We start from the raw sequence: 20,643 nt of genomic DNA, 5'->3' as shown, positions 1-20,643 counted from the left end.
ACATTAGAGTATGGAACAGCGCATCCACAATACTAATTGCCTGAGAGACCATAACCAACAGGACATGTATCTGAGGGGGTGACAAATGGCCACATAGTCGTCATAAGCCATTACTGCAAGAAAAAAATTTTCCAAGAGTACAAACCAAAACAGAGCAATTCTGGGAGAGGCTCACCCTTTCGGCATAGTTTTTTTCTGCTCACTTGCATTTTGCAAACTCACATACATAACAAATAACACTTTGCTCATAAATTCTAGTCTTTCTTTTTGTTACAAATTAAGGCTTCTATATCTACTACATAATACTTGCAAGTCTATTTTTTATTTTAGGTCTGAATATATATTATTGTCATCTATCTATTGTTGTTATAAATATTAACTAAACATAAATGTACAAACACTCAGGGGCTTCTTTTCTCATATATCATAGATATTGAATGAACCTTAATTTTTCTTCATATTTAATACAGAGGATTGTAACCTAATTTCTATTATGGCTACTGGTGTTCAAAGACATAAACAGGACCAGAAACCCCTGCTCAGAATTAGATAAATATCTAATTCATTTTGCCATTTTGTTGTAATAATTTTGCTCACATAAGGAAAGTGAGTTGAACTTTCCAATGTTCATTTTTAATTGAGATAATGATTCAGTTAGTTACTATAGAATGAATTTGTATGCAGATGTGCCTAAACACTCACTTAGATTTCAAATATTACATGGGTAGTGATGGCGTTACAAGTCAGTGTTCAATTTAATATTTAAAGAGTTCTATACTATCCTATATTTATGAAATTATGTTAAATAATTAAATAATAAAATGCTTAACTTTAAATATTAACTGATAATTTATATAAATATATATGTATGTATGTGTATGTACTTATGTATATGCATATAACCTTGATGTTTAGGATGGGATACTATTGTAATGATTTTCTTCAGCATTTTGATGCTATTGACTTTAAAAAACAGGAATGGTAAATACAATGACCCAATCAAATAGGAATCATGTTAATGAAAGTCATGAGGAAATTTCTAGAGCTATGTCTAAGCATTAATTGTTCCACATGCAAATGGAACTGTTGTTCTTCATGACGTGCATACACAATTCAAGTAAATGTGTAGAATAAATTGTCTTGGAAAAAAATGAAATTTCAAATTATGAGTAATATAATTTATCATGGACCATCATCAGATACGACAATTATATACACATATTCCTCAAAAATTTTGGGACAGTTGATTTCATAAAACAATTTTGAGAAATATATGTACAATATATACTATATGTAACTTACTAAAATCAGCAAAAGTGTGAATGACAAATCAGAGAAATTTATCACAAGATAGGAAATTCAGAGTTGTTCTGACAATGCAAAACTAGCAGCAGAATGTAAAAAATATAATCCCAACATGGAATGCAAGAATATAATATCTTCTATTAAATTTGGTCTTGCACAGGAATGCAAGTTTCATTCTAGCTATATTTAATGTCATCCTTCACTCTTGAAAGCATCAGTTCTTTTCTAAATACCTTTTTCTCAATGAATCTCATTATCCTTTTTAATGTAGCAATATTTTAAAACATCTTTTCATATTTAATATATGATTCATAGCTTTTGTATTATCTAAAAGCTCATGTTTTCTTATTGAAACACATTGACATACTAGGGAATCAGGTTCTTATGCAGAGATAACTGAGATGTACTCATGGAATGACACACTGTGGAAGTGTTGTAATCCTGGTGGTACTGGGTCATAAAGCGAGCTACAATGCACTGCCAGTCACTGTACTCTGAACTATAAGTCAGTTATGGAGATGAGCTTTAATTCAGAATTATCCCAGGTTGGGAAAGTGAGCCAGGTCTTTATACTGCATAATTTGGCCATTGATGCAATCCTGGTAATGGAAAGTGAACCTGACTGCAGTGATTATCTTCTCCTGAGACAACAGAAGAAGTAATATGAAAATACAGGGTTTACTATCAGGAGTATTTCCAGCATCTGAAGAAATAATTCCTTCCTAAGAAGATATTAATATGGCACATCACAGTGTCTATCTCAACTTTCTTCCTTGGACATTGCCCATTTTTTCTTTTATTGTAGAATATTACATAGACAAGGATATCCATATTTTCACCATTGTATTATAAGCACTTAAATTAGGGCATGACAATAATCTGCCTTTTTTATTATTTTGCTGAATGAATGAAAAAACATACATACATAAATGCATTCAAAAATTTCACATTAGGTATTTCACATTAGAAGGCAAAGAGCATGTATGTTAACTTTCCGATACATGTAGACAAATAATTTGAAAAAAATAAAATTCTGGATAATGGTAAAAATAATACAGAATTATATAATTTATATAACTAAATAAAGAGTACACTGAAAATAAACTATATTCAGTGAAAGATTGCATGGTCATATATTCAAATGATTCCATTTTAAAATCAAAGATCTATACACAAGTCAGATATCATCACTTATATTCAAACTACATAGGGTATATTTGAGCTATTTTAACATAATAGGTTAGATTTACTATATACAATAAACATGTTCACAGAAAATACCAAACAATATTCCAAGAATTTACTCAAAACAAAAGAATGAATGAAAGTTTTCTGGGCTCAAACCACTACAGAAATTTCTGTTGCATTTTAAATTTCTTTTTGTCTATTTTTGTGGTACTGGTGTTTTAACTTAGGACTTCATGCTTGCTAGGCAGGCACTTTACTGTTTCAGCCATGCCTCTAGCCCTTTTTCTCTGACCTGGAACATTATCCTACTATTTTAGGCTTCCCAGCATAACTGGGAAGACTTAAGCATGCCACCACACCCATCTTTTTTCCCCTGAAATGGAGTCTAATGAACTTTTTTACCCTGGCTTGCCTGGAACATTGATCCTCAAATCTCAGCCTCCCTTCTCCAGATTGATGACAGACACATGGTACCACATCCAGCAACTACTTGAGGTGAGGTTTCATGAATTGTTTGCCTGGGATGGCCTTGAACTGTGTTCCTCCTTATAAAAGCCTCCCAAATAGCTAAATACTTGTGTCCAGCTTGCATTTTGTATTTCTTTACATAGCAAAATTTATTTTTATGGTGGCAAAATTTCTAGAAAATATCCTTGGCAGCAATGTTAGATAAACACATAGAAATAGTTTCTATGAAAGTACATGGGAAACTTATGAAAAATTACAACATTTTATTGAAAGAAAGTAAATAAGGCATAAAGAAATGGAAATAATGTGCATTGTTTGGTAGATAAAATAACAGATGTGACAATTTCACTCAAATGGCTTTACAGATCAAATGTGAATCCTTGTATGTGTTAAGAATATTTTACGTATATATCAAAGAGCTATGGGGAAGAATATTTGTTTAATGTAAAATGAGCATAATTTTCCTAGCAAATATCAAGTTGTACAATAGAGCTACAGTAACCAAAATAGTACTCTGCTAGAACAAACAGAATCTTGGTACAAATTGAAACCTCACTTGTATGAAGATCTCATTCATGACCTAAGCATTACATATTTTATTGATGATTATGTAGCATTGCATGTAAAAGATGATGCTTTCAGTAATGGTGTTTAAATCAGTTTCTCCAAATGTAAAAATATGAAACTAAATTACATCAAACTCAAGTACCACACAAGAGTACTAGAGTCTTAAACATGAAAGAAAAATGATAAAATACTTAGGAAAGAATGTGGAAACAATTTCATTATGTTAGAGTTTAACAGTTGCTATAATTGTAAAAAGACAATAATCAAAAGATAAAAGATTGCTAAATTCAACCTCTAAAAGTAAGCATAATTTAAAACCAAGTGACTCTCAGGAAAATGTTTTAAATTAGTTTTAAAAATAACAAGGTAATATCCCTATATACATTTTCAAATGTGACTATGTAGAATATATATATTTATCAGATATGATACCTTCCTATAGTACCAAATATAATTGATTAAATCTCCACCCAAATCATGTATGATCTGATATTAATTTAAATTACAATAAATACAAAGTCACTATTTCTAAATAAAATGAACTTTACAGGTTCTAGGTAGACATGATATTTTGGGGGGAAGGTCACTGCTTAATCTGGCACATACATGAAATAAAAGAGAACATTGTAGAGATTACTTCTCTCATTGTTTCTATAAAAGGGATTAATTATGAGGTATTACAGTTTGTGTCGGACTACTGCACTCTTCCTGGAGAGTGAGAAACTGTGGAACTAAACTATGATCAACAACCTGATACACAGAATAAAGAAGCTACTGAAACATAAATCTCACTGGTCATAAAAGTGTATTCTTTCCTACAGCTTATAGCATTGTAAGAGTGAGGGCAAATGAAAATATGGGAGAAAATAATCCCATCTGTGGAGTAAGACTGAATAAATTAATCTGTATACATTTCCCTTGCATTTTAAAACAAAACTTTTTCTTAAAGTGTAATTTCTAAAAGATATAATTAATGTTATCAGATAAATATATTTAGGAATAAATCCAAAAGAAAGTAATGAAAGCCCCTTATGGAAAAAATGCTTACTGTTTTACCAACATATTAAAAAGACCTAAATAAAAGGAGCTAAGATTTTTGTTTATATGTAAATATGCACAAATGATAGAAAAGTCCTTCTTCCTTAAATAGGTGTATAGAGTTAATGAAAATCTTAAAAATTTATTATATTTGAGATCATTTTATAAAATTATATGAAAGAACTATAGATAAATTATATTTAACTTGGTGGTGGTAGCTGAAAAAATGGTCCTGAAAATTACTTCAGTTCTTGAATCTGGCAAGGGAAGAATTCAAGCAAGCTGCAAAGATTCAGTGAAAGTGTTAGTTTATTAGGAAAGGAACATACATTCAGTAGACTGAAAGCAGACTGTCTCTAGAGTAAGAGAAAGAGACATTTTCTCTTCCCCTCACAGGAAATGGGAGCAAAGACTCAAAGTGGTGACCCCCATCTCCTAGTCTTATAGTGTAGAGCTGGGGGAATACATGTGGTCTAAGGTCATGAGTGTGGGTGACTGAGATGACAAAACAGGGAGAGGTCATTTTGGCTCTTGGGATGATTTCCTGGATTTGGGCTATTGTCTTATTAAGAGAGACATTGAATAACCTACTAGTTCCTACTCCAATTAACAGAATATTGTTTGAAATTCCTAACCTTTGCTTTGTCTACCTCTTAGGTCTTGATGTTTAGGGTGTGCATTACTCTTGGGTAAGAGTGAATTAAATTTTGAGTAAGTGGCTAAATTCAAAACATCCTCTGATAGACCCTGGATTCTGGCTACCTTATCTTAAATAGAGATTAGTGGAGTTGGTAAATTGATTTAAATTGAAGTTTTTCCTATCTTCTTCTTGTGACCACCACTTATGTCTACCTGATACCGGCCAATGACAAATTAGCATAATTATGGCTATCACAAATATAAACATATGTAATATAGGAATAGTAGATAAATCCATCTAGCTCTGATACATTTAGAAAAATAAAACTGATCATCAATATGAAGTTTATTGAGGTCAGAGATATTTACCACTTTGTGTATAAACGTGTCCTTTAAGTTGAATGATGGTATAATTCACTAAGTTGTACTGAAGTGATTGTTTATCCATAAAGACAAATAATATTAGGACTTCTATATCAGTATTCTCAAAGTCATTCCAGGTTATTCACTTAAAAGGTTGACCATTAACTTTCGAAGCAAAGAAAAGTAGTATTGTGAAGAGAAAGAACTACTCAGCAGGAAATTTTCTTGCCCTTTGTCTCACTCCAATATTTTTGTTTACAACAAAAAAGCCCCTTCACACCCTGAGTATCTTACCACAGGAGGACTGACATTTAAAAGTGAATGACCCAGTGAAATAAGAGATCTTGTTTTCTTCCAACTACTTAAAAATAAATATGTATTCCTCTAAGATATAAGATGACATATAGCATACTTTCACCCCAAAACAGCAATAAATAGGAAATGGAATGAGTTGCTCAGAATTTTGATAAAACTCAAACATTTGTGTTGGTGTGTCCTAAATTGACTACAGAAGAAGACAATCTACCAAAAACAGTATCCAGGCTGCCAAGACAGATACAGGAGGAGAAAAGTGAGATAGATTGTGAGGGGAAAATAACTTTTATTAAATTAAGGCTGAGCACCTCAAGAACCAGTATAGTTAAAGGAACTCAAGTATTTAATTGGCCAATAAATTGGCTGGGAATGCACATGTGGTGAGTGTTATGACCCACCTATTTAACATAATTAGGGCAATAGATTGAGGATAAGATTATTTTCAGGACTTTTCCTTCTGCCTTTTGCAGCTTATGACTGCAACAAAAGTCTCACAAATGAACTCTACTTCATTATATACTGCATTCTAGTTCTCTTTTGCTAGATGTTTTTATAGTCACAACTATGAATACAAAATATAAAAGGAAGACCATCAGTTCACTTCAACCCAAAGAATATAAACATATATATATATATATATATATATATATATATATATATGAGAGAGAGAGAGAAGAAAGAGAGATTGATATATAAGCATACTTCAAATTCAAGCAATATTATTCTCGAAGTACCATAAATGTTGGTCAAACCACCATAAACATGTAAAGAATTTTAGGTAATTCCATATAGGGCTCCATGAAATTCAACTTAATTTACTTATTATAAAGAGAAATCTTAATATTTTCTGTGAAATCACAATGGACTGAATGTTTAAATGCAATTTCAGCCCTTTTTCCAAATTCTACTGCCTGTTTTTACTCAAAGTAATATCATGCATAAGTACACATATTTACATAAACATAATTAGATGCACATATACATTACCAGTCATAGGTTGAAGTTATGGGTCTGGTTAATACCACGGCATTTACTTTAATGCTATTATAACCTGAACATACTGTAGTGTAGGCAATATTTCTAGCAAGCAAAACTGAAAATTGAGGTGATGATATATTAAAACAAATACAGAGCTGATTAAACCATTGAGCAATATAGGAAAATCAGACTAACTCATGTAAAGCAAATATGAACATTTAATGGGGAATATAAAGGATCATAGAATGTTATGGATTTATCATAGGTCATATAAAGCACTCTACTTAATGATACACTGAAGTTCATTATCTTGGATAAGACTAAATTAGAATGTAAGAATTGATATTGTCCAAAAACATTGGGACAGGAAAAATGATCTGCACTATTTTAATTATTTTTTCGGAGTTATAAATGTTCCTCCATATTTGAATTTGAATTTAATCATAGTGGTCAATGGGTTTAGTGCTTTTCATATAGCACCCACATACATTATAACTGTAGCTCCCATTAAAAAATGTCTCAGGAGAAGAAAGTAATGGCATATAGTAATGTGAAATGACTCTGAATCTCATAATAAAAGAAATGTGAGTTAATTAGATGCTGTTTTATGCACATTATATTTTCACAATACATAAATATTTACGGGATACTATTGCATACCATCTTATCGAATTAAGAGGCAAAATGGTTCAACTATTTAGGAAGCTCATTGGAAATACATGATAATATCTCTTACTATAGGAAAAGGTTTCAACACAAGTACAAAACTCCCTTGGGTTCATGATGACTGGGTACTTCAAAGGATGGACACATAGCAGTCATAGGCCATCAAAGCAATGTGACAATTTTCTGAACTATGAAAAAAAAGTTCAGTCTATGGCCATACCACCCTGAACGCACCCGATCTCATCTGATCTTGGAAGCTAAGCAGGGTCGGGCTTGGTTAGTATATGGATGGGAGAAAAATAAGTTCAAAACAGACCTGGCAGAGGCACTTTGTGTAAATGATGGTCTCATTTTTTCTTAGGAGGTTCACCAGCATCTTTGGTATTGTGGTTGTGACTAAACTGATGTCACTGAAGGACAGATTAGAAAGAAAGAAATAGATAGGTGTGTGGAGAGGGAGGTCAGAATTGACAGCATGGATGATCAGCAAGTTTACCAGAATGGTGATGAGGTACATGGAAATGAACAAGCTAACAATGAGAAACTGTATTTCTGGATTATTTGTGTAGACTTCAGAAATGTTAAAAAATGAATTTCTTCTGTTAATCCAAGAAGTCTTCTTGATTACTGCAGTCTTAGTCACTAATACTCTCACAAAACCCCTTCCCAACATCTCAAGAAAAATTCAAATTAATTTTATAATGTTTGGAAATAGTCATCATTTTTGAGTGTGAGAAGATTGCTGTTCTGAAGACAATTATCCCTATCCTTATACAGAGTATGAAATAAGCAAAATGTGTCTGGGTCAGTGTTGAAGCATATTTATATGGGTATGTCTCAAGGAGATTACAGACAGTGAACAGTATAGGCATGGTAAACTGTTTCTCATTATGTTCCCTTTCCCCTTATTCCATAGTCTATTCACTGACTAACAGGGTGAAACTCAAATAACATTTGTTGCCCTTAAATCCAAACCATTATGAGTGACTTTAGTTACATGGTTGGTTTCAATAGGAATTAATGTTCAATTTCTTACCTGGGTATTAAAGTTAGGGAAAAGAAGCAACCACAGAAAAGTAAAGAAGCTTTCATTTAAAAAAAGAAATGGTATAAGCTTGAAATCTCAGTGAACTATGAGTTAAAGAATTTCAGTATTGATTTTTCATGATTTGAGGTAAAATATAATAGAACTTCTGCTTGTACCTTTAACTGGTGCAGTGAGCCCACTTAATCTAAGCCACTTGCTTCACAAATGAGGCCCAAACTCATGTGTTTGGCCTGGGCCTTCTGTTTAAGCAAAGGCAATGAAACCATTTCTACTAGCTATCATTTAATTGTATTTAACTTCTGCTTAAAGATAACATGAGTATTCCTTCTGTACAGGACTAACTCCTATTCATGCTTAGCCTGTAACTGTACTGGTACCTAATTTGTTATACACATGACCACTAATGTAAATATTATCGCAAATCTGGGACAATCACCAGAGTCCTGGAAAACATGATTTAAGACTAGGGATTGGGAATCCCATTTATTGTACCTGGCAAGGCCTCTTCTGATGCTCCTGTCAATGTTAATGTTTGAATCATACCTTCTGAACTTGTTAGGATTTATCTCTACCAGGATAAAAGCCTTTAGACTACAAATCATGAGGCAACAGGGTTAATGATCTCCCCAGATGAACAAGATCCTCATGAACTACCTTGATTGTGCTGGATAGTAATTCTGACAACAGTAGCAACCATATCCAAATAAACCCCAAGAAGAGAAGTAAGAGAGACACTTTTCCTTTCTAGGTAGTGTCTACTGCCCCTTGTCAGCTTGAAGCATATTCAGAAGAACAGAACATCAGCCCTTGAGCAACTCCAAAAAGATTTTTTCAATGTTTTGTCTCTCAGAAGGAAGTTGAGGCAGGCTGGAATTTGGGATAGTTTGGGACTCTTAGAAAACATATAACTTTTGTATTTCAAGTTGAACATTCTTTTTCTCTGAGCCTTCTTTTCAATTGTTAATATTTGTAGGTTATTCACACACTGGCTCAGGGACAACTCAAACCACCTACCAAGCCCAAGGACTACCCTTGCTCTTCCCCACTCATCAATTTTTGTTGGTTAGGGATCACCAGTTTCTTCTCTTCCTAAACTTTAACATAAGTTTTTTTTTTTTTTCAAAGCCTGCAACTTCTTTTTATTTGTAGCAACAAATTTCCATAGGAATACAGACATAAACATTTCTTACTGTTTCTGTTTAATTTTTTGTCATGAAATGTATCATACATATAAAAGAATATGTAAAATGTATGGGAAAATGAAGTTACCCAAAACTTGGTCTGAGAGAGAGGCTTTCTGCTTAAAGTCATTAACTACATACTCCAGGGAAAAATGTTTGTCAATGTTTATTTTAAAAACATTTCAAACTGATAGCAAAGTCACAAGAATGATACAGAGATACTATGTATACCCTCTATCAGATTAGCATTTTTAACATTTTGTTACATTAATGTGTTTCTTTCTCTGTAATATATAGTTACTTTCAGTGAATTGTTACTCTATAATGCCTTAGTGTTTATTTTATAAATCAAGGATATTCTCTGAGACATTCATGTAGTTATCTAATTCAGTACATTTAACATGCTAACTGCATATGCAGTTAATATGCAGTTCATATTATTATGTAGCTCCTATCAAGTTTGTCAGTTATCCCTCTTATGAACTTATGGTATCCTCCTTCCTTCTATAGCAATATAGAATTCAGTCCAGGATCACATATTGTTCTTATTGTCAGGTCATTTTATTCTACCTAAATTTTAACATAAGTTTTAAAAGCACTGGGACAGATGCTCTTTCTGCTTCCAGGTTCTACATGGAACCTTGCTCCTTTTGTAATTTCCTTCCCAAACTTTAATAAACTCCATTATACCCAGATGTCCTGCCTGGTGTCTTCCACATGGTACACAAAGAATTTGGAAATCTTTCAATAGAGACTGTTTCATCATTGCTGTTAATAATAATAACTAGACCCATAAGTTCAGTTTATGACCTGTAATATGTGTGTGTGCTTCTATGTATGTTTATATAGGTATGTGAATGTTTGTATATTTCTTTGAATACAAAATTTGAAGTAGAACTTTAAAAAGGGAGCGAAACCATTTAAACATTCAAAGCATTTTGATTGCAGAGAATATATTAAAATTACTCCTTATAAAGAACAAAATAAGTTAAATTTCATGGAGTTATACATGAAATTAGCCATCAATCTTTACATGTTTATGGTAATTTGACTAGAGTACAGCTTGAATTTGAAGAATGCTTATTTTTCAATCTATATATATCAATGTGATATTTTCAACTGTAGCAGTGTTAGTCTTCCTGTTATATTTTGTAGTCAAAGTTGTGACTATAAAAAATCTAGGAAAAGAACACTAGAATGCAGTGTAGAATGAAATTGATGTCAGGATTGAAAGACCCCTGCTATGGACCTGAGCAGAAAAAGTCAGAGGAAAAAGATGCCACACTCATTATATGTCAGCATGAAAGAATGGTCAATATTAACTTGGCAAAGTAAATAACTTCCTAAAATGAACATGCTTATCCTCAGTTAATTACACCAACTATTTTACATAGAAAGGTTATCATGTAAATTCCCAGTTAATTTATTTGGATTAATGAAATACTTAACTTTCTCCAGCTATACCAGCTATTGAGTTGAACAGTTATATACATATTTTTAATTTTTATTTTTTTATTATTCATATGTGCATACAATGCTTGGGTCATTTCTCCCACCTGCCCCCACCCCCTCCCTTACCACCCACTCCAACCCCCTCCCCCTCACCCCACCCCCTCAATATCCTGCAGAAACTATTTTGCCCTTTTCTCTAATTTTGTTGAAGAAAGAGTATAAGCAATACTAAGAAGAAACAAGGGTTTTTGCTAGTTGAGATAAGGATAGCTATACAGGGAGTTGACTTGCATTAATTTCCTGTACATGTGTGTTACCTTCTAGGTTAATTCTTTTTGATCTAACCTTTTCTCTAGTTTCTGGTCCCCTTCTCCTACTGACCTCAGTTGCTTTTAAGGTATCTGCTTTAGTTTCTCTGTGTTGAGGGCAACAAATGCTAGCTAATTTTTTAGGTGTCTTACCTATCCTCACACCTCCCTTGTGTGCTCTAGCTTTTATCATGTGATCAAAGTCCAATCCCCTTGTGTTTGCTCTTGATCTAATGTCCGCAAATGATGGAGAACATACGATTTTTGGTCTTTGGGGCCAGGCTAACCTCACTCAGAATGATGTTCTCCAATTCCATCCATTTACCAGTGAATGATAACATTTCGTTCTTCTTCATGGCTGCATAAAATTCCATTGTGTATAGATACCACATTTTCTTGATCCATTCGTCAGTAGTGGGGCATCTTGGCTGTTTCCATAACTTGGCTATTGTGAATAGTGTGAACAGCTTTATTTTGATAAAGGTCCTTTCCCCCTCACAATCTTCCTCACCTTTTTCCTCTTGCCTCTGCCCAGCCAGCCTGGATACTATTGTTGGAAGATTAGGTCTTTTTCTGTAGTCTTTTTAGGGCACTCCAGCAAACTCTTTTGAGTTTTATCAAAATACCAAGACATTCATTACATTTCATATTTATTGATATTTTTGGATGAAGATATGCTATGTGTCATGTCATCTTACATGATAGGGGAATACAGCTCTAGCTTTAAGTAATTGGAAGAAATAAGACCTCTTATTCACTGACACATTCTCTGTTAAATGTAAATCTTCATGTGGTAGTATTCCCAAGGTTGTGAAGGGGCTTTGTTTGTTTTATACATAAGGGTTGTGTTAGACAATGGGCAGGAAATTCTCCCAGCTGTGTAGAAAAGAGTCCAGAAAAAAATCATCCATTTAATGAAGTCTTTATTGCTGAATTTACATGATATCAAATCCATAGGCTATTTAATAACACATATCAAGAACTGAAAATAATTTTGGATATCCATGTTACCTCAAAAGTGCAAATAAATTTTAATTTGTTTCAGCCTTAATTGCAAAATGCAAATAGGGGTTTGAACACAAGTTTCTAATGATCACAAACCAGGAGAAATTACTGACCAATTAGATTAAAACTAAGCACTTGTGGGAATCAAATAAATAATATGATAAAGGAGATTCATTTTCCAAGACTAAATTAAGAAAATATACAAAATTCAAATTCCATAGTTTCAGTTACATAAAAATAGTGATTAATCAATTAAAAAGCAGAGTATCAACTGAATGGATATGTTATAAATTATAAATACATGATTCTAAAGAACAGAAAGAAATGGCATGTAGTAACATAACATAATACTGAAACTCATAAATATGAATTAATAAAATGCCATTTAAACATTATATTGTCACAGTACACAAATATTTGGGGATAACATTGAACACCAGTCTTATCTAATTGTGAGGCAAAATGTTTCATCTGTTTAGGAATCTCTTTGTTAAAACTGAAATATGGTAAATTATCTTACTATAGGCAAAAGTTCAAACACAACTACAAAACTCTGTTTTATGTACATCAGAAAACATTCAGAAGTATATGTTAGCCTCTTTATTCACCATAGCAGAAAAGTAGTGATCAAAATTGCATCACCATCAGAGATCTTCCTTATATTCAGTATCACCATGCATGATATGAAAATTACATACAAAAATCTGCCATATCTGTGTGATTGATGTTGAAGCACATAAATATGTAGAACAAGAAGGCTGGATATTCATGCACTACTTTCAAACTTTAACAAGCAGCACATTGCACTAAATGTTGTGGTACAAACTGTAATCCCAGAGGTATGAATGCAGAGGAGAAAGAATCACATGTGAAGTCAGCACAGGCTAAAAGGCATGGTCTAACCCCAAAAAATTGGAGGCAAATTTATTTAATAAATTTCATTTTTAAGGTAATAAGGTGCTTGGAGTCCTATGAATTCTATAAAAATTACAGCTCTGTAGGGCAAAAGATGATCAAATATATGTGATCTAATGGTGTCTGCATCAATTCAAATTCTACAATGATTCTCTTTTTTTCTCAATATCTTCAACTTTTTTGCTTGTTTTACAAGGAAATGTATGATGACATTGAGGATACACCTAGATAATCCAAGAAAAGCTCTTCCTCAGCAAATCCCCAATTCCACAAATAAGTAATAGTCACCCATTTGTAACATAAGATATTTGAGGGGAGGGTAGTCGAGCATAATTTGAAGTTAGCTATTCAGTCCATCACACAGATATATTATGGTGAAGTCATGAAAAAAGTTAAACATCAATGATCTCAGGGGAAAAAAAACTCAGTGTTTGTCATTTTCATCCTGTCTGTGCTTGACACCTATGTTTCTTATAATCAACTGTTTACATGCAGAAGAATTAGCATTAGGATGAGGATGTGTCATGCAGGACTGAGTAAAACTCAATTCTCTGTGTGGTACATCCCTTATTCTAGTGCCCTTGTAATAGATGGTAACTCTCTTCACTGTTTGACTATATTAATTCTAGGTTTTCTTTTCCTCATTAGGATTAAAAGCATCTTCACTAATTATATTCCAATAGCATAAAATCATTCAAAGCCACTGATATCATCTAATTATAAAAACTTTATGGATAAAGACCCAAAATGTAGCAGATATTATTACAGTTTCAGAAGGATATGATGTATAAGAAACAGGTCTCAGTAACTGCCACTCGTGGTCTGAATATTCATTCCTTTTCCTCAGAGGAGGAATAACCCTAGATGCAATTCACAAGATCTTAAAGATATAAGCAAGTGGAGAACATCCTTTAAATATGACCATAGCTTTATTTATTGTGTTGTTCTCCCCAAGCTTTTCAATATCTTTTTTTCCTAAGACTACACCACAAAAATTTTGCTAAAAATTAGAACCCCTGATTCAGAGGAAAATATTGTTTAGAGAAATATGTGATAAACTGTACAGAATAAGCCATTAAGCATTTTCAGATTTCAAACCAATTTAAACTGTACTTAATCACTATGATGTATATCTGTTTTACAAACTGAAGTGACAGAAAATCAGGCAATTTTGCTAATCAACAGCCATGGTATTTTTAGTTATTCCAGATCCAAGGAAAAGGATAACTTATTATACAGGAGATGCAATCCTACCAATAAGTTTTCTGAAGGCTTCCTTCATGTCCCTGTTCCTCAGACTATAGATAAAAGGGTTCAGCATTGGAGTGACCACAGAATACATCACAGAAGCCACTGAAGTCTTCCTGGGTGAGTCAGTAAATGCAGAGCTAATGTAAACACCAAAACCTGTCCCATAGAACAAGCACACAACTGACAAGTGAGATCCACAGGTGGAAAAGGCTTTATACTTCCCTCCCAATGAAGCCATTCTCATGACATAAGATGCAATGTGAAAGTAAGAGAAAATGATCTCAAAGAGAGGAAGTCCAGCAAACAAGCTGGACATTGTATATACCAGCAGGTTATTGATAAAGGTATCAGAACAGGACAGTTTGATAACTTGAGCAAGTTCACAGAAGAAGTGAGGAATTTCCAGGTCTTTGCAGAAGGATAGCTGCAGCACCATTAGAGTGTGAAGTAAGGCATACACAATGCTTATGAGCAGAGAGAAGAGGAGCAGCAGTGCACAGAATTGTGGATTCATGATAAGTGTGTATTTAAGAGGGTGACAAATGGCCACATAGCGGTCATAGGCCATCACAGCAAGGAGACAATTTTCTAAACTACCAAAAATCAGGACAAAACAGATCTGGCAGAGGCACCCTGTGTAAGTGATGCCCTCATCATGTGTTAGGAGGTTCACCAGCATCTTTGGAATTGTGGTTGTTACTAAACAGATGTCATTGAGGACAGATTGGAAAGAAAGAAATACATAGGTGTGTGGAGATGGGAGTCACAGCTGACAGCCCGGACAATCAGCAGGTTACCCAGGATGCTGACCAGGTACATGGATAGGAACAGGATGAATATGGAGAATTGCAATTCAGGATTTTCTGTCAGTCCAAGGAGAAGGAATTTTGAAATAGGTGTTTTCTTTCTAGCTTCCATGTTGTTGAAGAATTGGAGGAAAGCTTTAGTGAAAATATAATAAAATATTTGGGCCAGAAGTTGCATCACTTGCAAAGGTTTTAAATAAACACAGCTATTGACACCTTGATTCTTTGGTGCTAGATTTCAAAGCTGTTACAAAATAAGGTACTAACACTAATTTAAGCAGATTCTTAGTTTTGATTATTTTAGTCCTACTAAATTAGACTCTCATAAAATCATCTACTCAACATCTCAACACAAATTCAAATAATTTTTACAATATTTGTAAAAAAATCATATTTTTAATATGGGAAGATTTCTCTTCTGACAATAATCCCTGACTTTATACAAAATATGAGACCATCAGAATATGGGCTGCATCTGCTTTGGAGAATACATACATGGGCATATGTTAACCAGATAACAGACAATGGACAGGAGAGGCATGAGAAAATGTTTCTCTTCATGTTTCTCTTTTTTTTACTTTTACTTTTAATTTAATTTAATTTTTATTTTATGCATGTGTGCTCTCTTCACATTTCTTTTCCCCTTGTTTCCTGGTCTCTTCATTGATTTCCAGGGAGAAACTCAAATAACACTGGTGTCCTCCCAAAGCATTATGAGAGACTTAAGTTACATTGTTGGTTTTAAAATGAATAATGTTCAATTTCTTACCTGGATAATGAAGTTGGATGATAAGTCCTAATGAAGAAAAGACAGACTGACTAATTCAACATACACTTGATTAAGAAGGATCATTTCAAAGGAGGCACAGGTGGTGCTTCCTGATGGGAGCACGGTTGATGTTTGAGTCAGCCACTGGCTGAATTCTACAGTTGGTGTATCTCTGGGTGCTCAAAATGGAACACTCCTCATTAGGCCAACTATTTTACCACCATGCTGATCCCAGGAGTGCAGTTCCTTAAAGACCAACTCTACAGTATTTAGAAATGTAAGTTGTTTGACTTTGTCATCCTGAGGGCATGTTTACATCATTCATTTATCTCCATTGATTTTACACATCTAAGATGTATATTTTGCATTATAAAATCATACAATTCTCTGATGGCTTCAAATGCGAAATTTAACTTACCAAGTAGGAAACTATCTAATTACTTTTATCAATCCCATGGATTCCCATGTCAGGAGTCTTATATATGGAGTACAAAAATATTAACATTAACTAAGATATTGGAAAACTATATTCATTCAGGAAGTGCATCTTGCATATTATTAAAGTTTAACTAACATAATTTTTTCTTTTTTGTCCATAGCAAGAAGATTCTAATCTATTTGTTTGACCAGTACTGTCCAAATTATAGAAAAGAACATGACTCCAATTTCACATTTTTTAATTATTCATTTATTCACATGCGCATACATTGTTTGAGTCATTTCTACTCCCTGCCCCCTACTTTACCCTTCCCCCTCCCCCTGCAGTTCCAGGCAGGTCCTGTTCTGCTTTCATCACTAATTTTTTGAAGAAAAGACACAGCCTAATAAAGAAGACAAAGCATTTCTGCCAGTTGAGTTGAGGATAGCTATACAGAAATATTCCTCGCATTCCTTTCATGTACATATGTGTTAGGACTCATGTTAATTCATCTCTAACTGATCTTTACACTGGTTACTGATCCCTTTCTCATGATAATCTCTGTCACTTTAAGGTTTCTGTATCAGTTCCTCTGGAGTGGAGACATCAAATGCTTTCATGTTTTGGGTTTTCTATCTGTTCATTTATCTCCAGTATGTGCTCTCTCCTTGCCATGTGATCCAAGTCCAACCACATTGCTGCATTTGCCCTAGATCTAAAGTCCACATATGAGGGAGAACATAAATTTTGGTCTTCTCAGTTTGGCTGACCTCGCTCAGAATGATGTTCTCCAGTTCCATCCATTTACTTGCAAATGATAAGATTTCACTCTTTTTCATGGCTGAGTAAAATTCCATTGTGTACAAGTGCCACATTTTCTTGATCCATTCATCAATAATGGGATAACTTGGTTGTTTCCATAACTTGGCTATTGTGAATATGGCTGCAATAAACATGGCTGTGCAGGTGCCTCTGGAGTAATCTGTGTTGCATTCCTTTGGGTATATCCCCAAGAGTGGGATTGCTGGGTCATATGGCAGGTCTATGTTTAGATTTTTAAGAAGTCTTTAAATAAATTTTTTTCCAGAGTAGTTGTACCAGCTTGCATTCCCACCAGCATTGTATGAGGGTTCATTTTTGCCCACATCCTTGCAAACACATGTTGTTGGTGGTATTTTTGATGATGGCTATTCTAACAGGAGTGAGGTGGAATCTTAGTGTGGGTTTGATTTGCATTTCCTTTATGGATAGAGATGGTGAGCATTTTTTATGTGTTTTTTGCCATTTGAAATTCTTCTTTTGAGAAAGTTCTGTTTAGTTCAGTTGCCCATTTCTTAATTGGTTCATTGATTTTAGGAGAGTTTAGTTTCTTAAGTTCCCTGTATATTCTGGTTATCAGTCCCTTGTCTGATGTATAGCTGCCAAATATTTTCTCCCACTCTGTGGGTGGTCTTTTCAGTTTAGAGACCATTTCTTTGATTGTGCAGAAGCTTTTTAATTTTATGAAGTCCATCCTTTCTCTGAGTTGCTGGGCTGCTGGAGTTCTATTGAGGAAGTCCTTGCCAATACCTCTTAGTTCCAGAATGTTTCCTGCTCCTTCCTGTACTAACTTCAGAGTTTCAGGTCCGATATTTAGGTCCTTGATCCATTTTGAGTTGATACTAGTACAGGGTGATAGACATGGATCTACTTTCAGTTTCTTGCAGATGGATAACCACTTTTCCCAGCAACATTTATAGAAGAGGCTCTCTTTCCTCCATCGTATATTTTTGGCACCTTTGTCAAAAGTGAGGTGGGTATAGCTGTGTAGATTCATATCCTGGTCCTCTATGCTGTTCCACTTGTCTTCATGTCTGTTTTTGCACCAATACCATGCATTTTTTATTGCTATTGCTTTGTAAAATAGTTTGAAGTCAGGTATTGTGATACCTCCAGCATTGCTCTTTCTGCTGAGCATTGCCTTGGCTATTCACTGTCTCTTCTGTTTCCAAATAAATTTTAGGGTATATTTTTCAATCTCTGTGATGAATGTCTTTGGGATTTTGATGGGAATTGCATTAAACATGTAGATTGCTTTTGGTAGTATAGCTATTTTTACTATGCTGATTCTACCTATCCATGATCACAGGAGATCTTTCCATCTTCTGTAGTCTTCCTCTATCTCTTTCTCCAGGGGTTTGCAATTCTCCTTGTAGAGGTCATTCACATCATTTGTTAAATTTACTCCTAGGTATTTGATTTTTTGGGGGACTATTGTGAATGGAATTGTTTCCATATATTCCTTCTCAGTTTGCTCATTGTTCATGTGTAGAAAAGCTAATTATTTTTGTAAGTTGATTTGATATCCTGCCACCTTACTGTAGCTATTTATGGTGTCTAACAGTTTTTGGATAGAGTCTTTTGGGTCTTTAAGGTATAGGATCATATCATCTGCAAATAAGCATATTTTGACAGCTTCTTTACCTATTTCTATTCCTTTTATTTCTTCTTCTTGCCTAATTGCTCTGGCTATAAATTCCAGTACTATGATGAATAAGAGTGGGGATAGTGGGCACCCTTTCTCATTCCTGATTTTAGAGGGAATGGTTTCAGTTTTTCACCATTAAGTATGATATTGGCTGTAAGTTTGTCATATATAGCCTTTACAATGTTGAGGTACATTCCTTCTATTCCCTCTTTTCTTAGAGCTTTTATCATGAAGTGGTGTTGGATCTTGTCGAAGGCTTCTTCTGTACCTATTGAGATGATCAAGTGGTTTTTGTCTTTCCTTCTATTGATGTGCTGTATTACATTAATAGATTTGCTCTTGTTGAACCTCCCCTGCATCCCTGGGATGAATCCAACTTGGTCATGGTGTATGATCTTTCTTATGTGCTGTTGGATTCAGTTTGCCATTATTTTATTAAGGATTTTTGCATCGATATTCATTAAGGAAACTAGTCTGTAGTTCTCCTTTTTGGAGGTGTCTTTGTCCTATTTTGGAATGAGAGTAATATTGGCTTCATAGAATGAGTTAGGCAGTGTTCCTTCTTTTCTATTTCATGGAGCAGCTTAAAGACAGTTGGTATTAGTTCTTCGTTAAACGTCTGATAGAATTCAGCAGTTAATCCATCAGGTCCTGGACTTTATTTTATGGGAGACTCTTTATTGCTGCTTCACATTCTTTTTGTGTTATAGATCTATTCAGGTGATTTATATCTTCTTGGTGTAGTGTTGGTTGGTTGTAAGTTTCTAGAAATCTGTCCATTTCTTCAAGATTTTCAAATTTATTAGAGTATAGTCTCTCAAAGTAGTCACTGATGATTTCTTGGATTTCCTTGGTGTTTGTTGTTATCTCCTCCTTTGCATTTCTAATTTTACTGATTTGGGTTCTTTCTCTCCTCATTTTAGTCAGTTTTGCCAGGGGTCTGTCAATCTTATTTATTTTTTCAAAGAACCAGTTTTTTATGTCATTGATTTTTCATATTTTTTTGTTTCTATTTCATTGATTTCAGCTCTTATTTTAATTATTTCTATCCTTCTGATTGTTTTGGAATTTGCTTGTTCTTGTTTTTCTAAGAGTTTGAGCTGTAGTGTTAAGTCATTGATTTGAGATTTTTCTGTCCCTTTCATATATGCATTCATGGCTATAAACTTTCCTCTTAGGACTGCCATTGTTGTGTCCCATAGGTTCGGGGAGGTTGTGTTTTCATTTTCCTTAACTTCCAGGAATCTTTAAAATTCCTCTTTTATTTCATTGATGACCAGTTCATCATTGAGCAATGTGTTGTTCAACTTCCAATTGTTTGCATGTTTTTTACTGCTGTTTTTGTTGTTGATTTCTAGATTTAATGTATTGTGGTCAGATAGAATTCATGGGAGTATTCTATGTTCTTATAATTGCTGAGGCTTGCTTTGTGACCAAGATATGATCAATTCTTGAGAAGGTTCCATGGGCCACTGAGAAGAATGTGTATTGTGCAG

At 33.9% G+C, this 20,643-nt stretch overlaps 1 pseudogene; it reads right to left on the bottom strand.

Moving 5' to 3' along the window:
• Positions 1-14,667: 14,667 nt before the first annotated feature.
• Positions 14,668-15,605, bottom strand: LOC109679072 (olfactory receptor 7G2-like; annotated as a pseudogene).
• Between the last annotated feature and the right edge of the window lie 5,038 nt (positions 15,606-20,643).

The sequence above is a fragment of the Castor canadensis genome, chromosome 16 (assembly GCF_047511655.1).
Source record: "Castor canadensis chromosome 16, mCasCan1.hap1v2, whole genome shotgun sequence".
NCBI classification, from domain to species: domain Eukaryota; kingdom Metazoa; phylum Chordata; class Mammalia; order Rodentia; family Castoridae; genus Castor; species Castor canadensis.
This window is presented reverse-complemented; position numbering and strand designations above follow the sequence as displayed.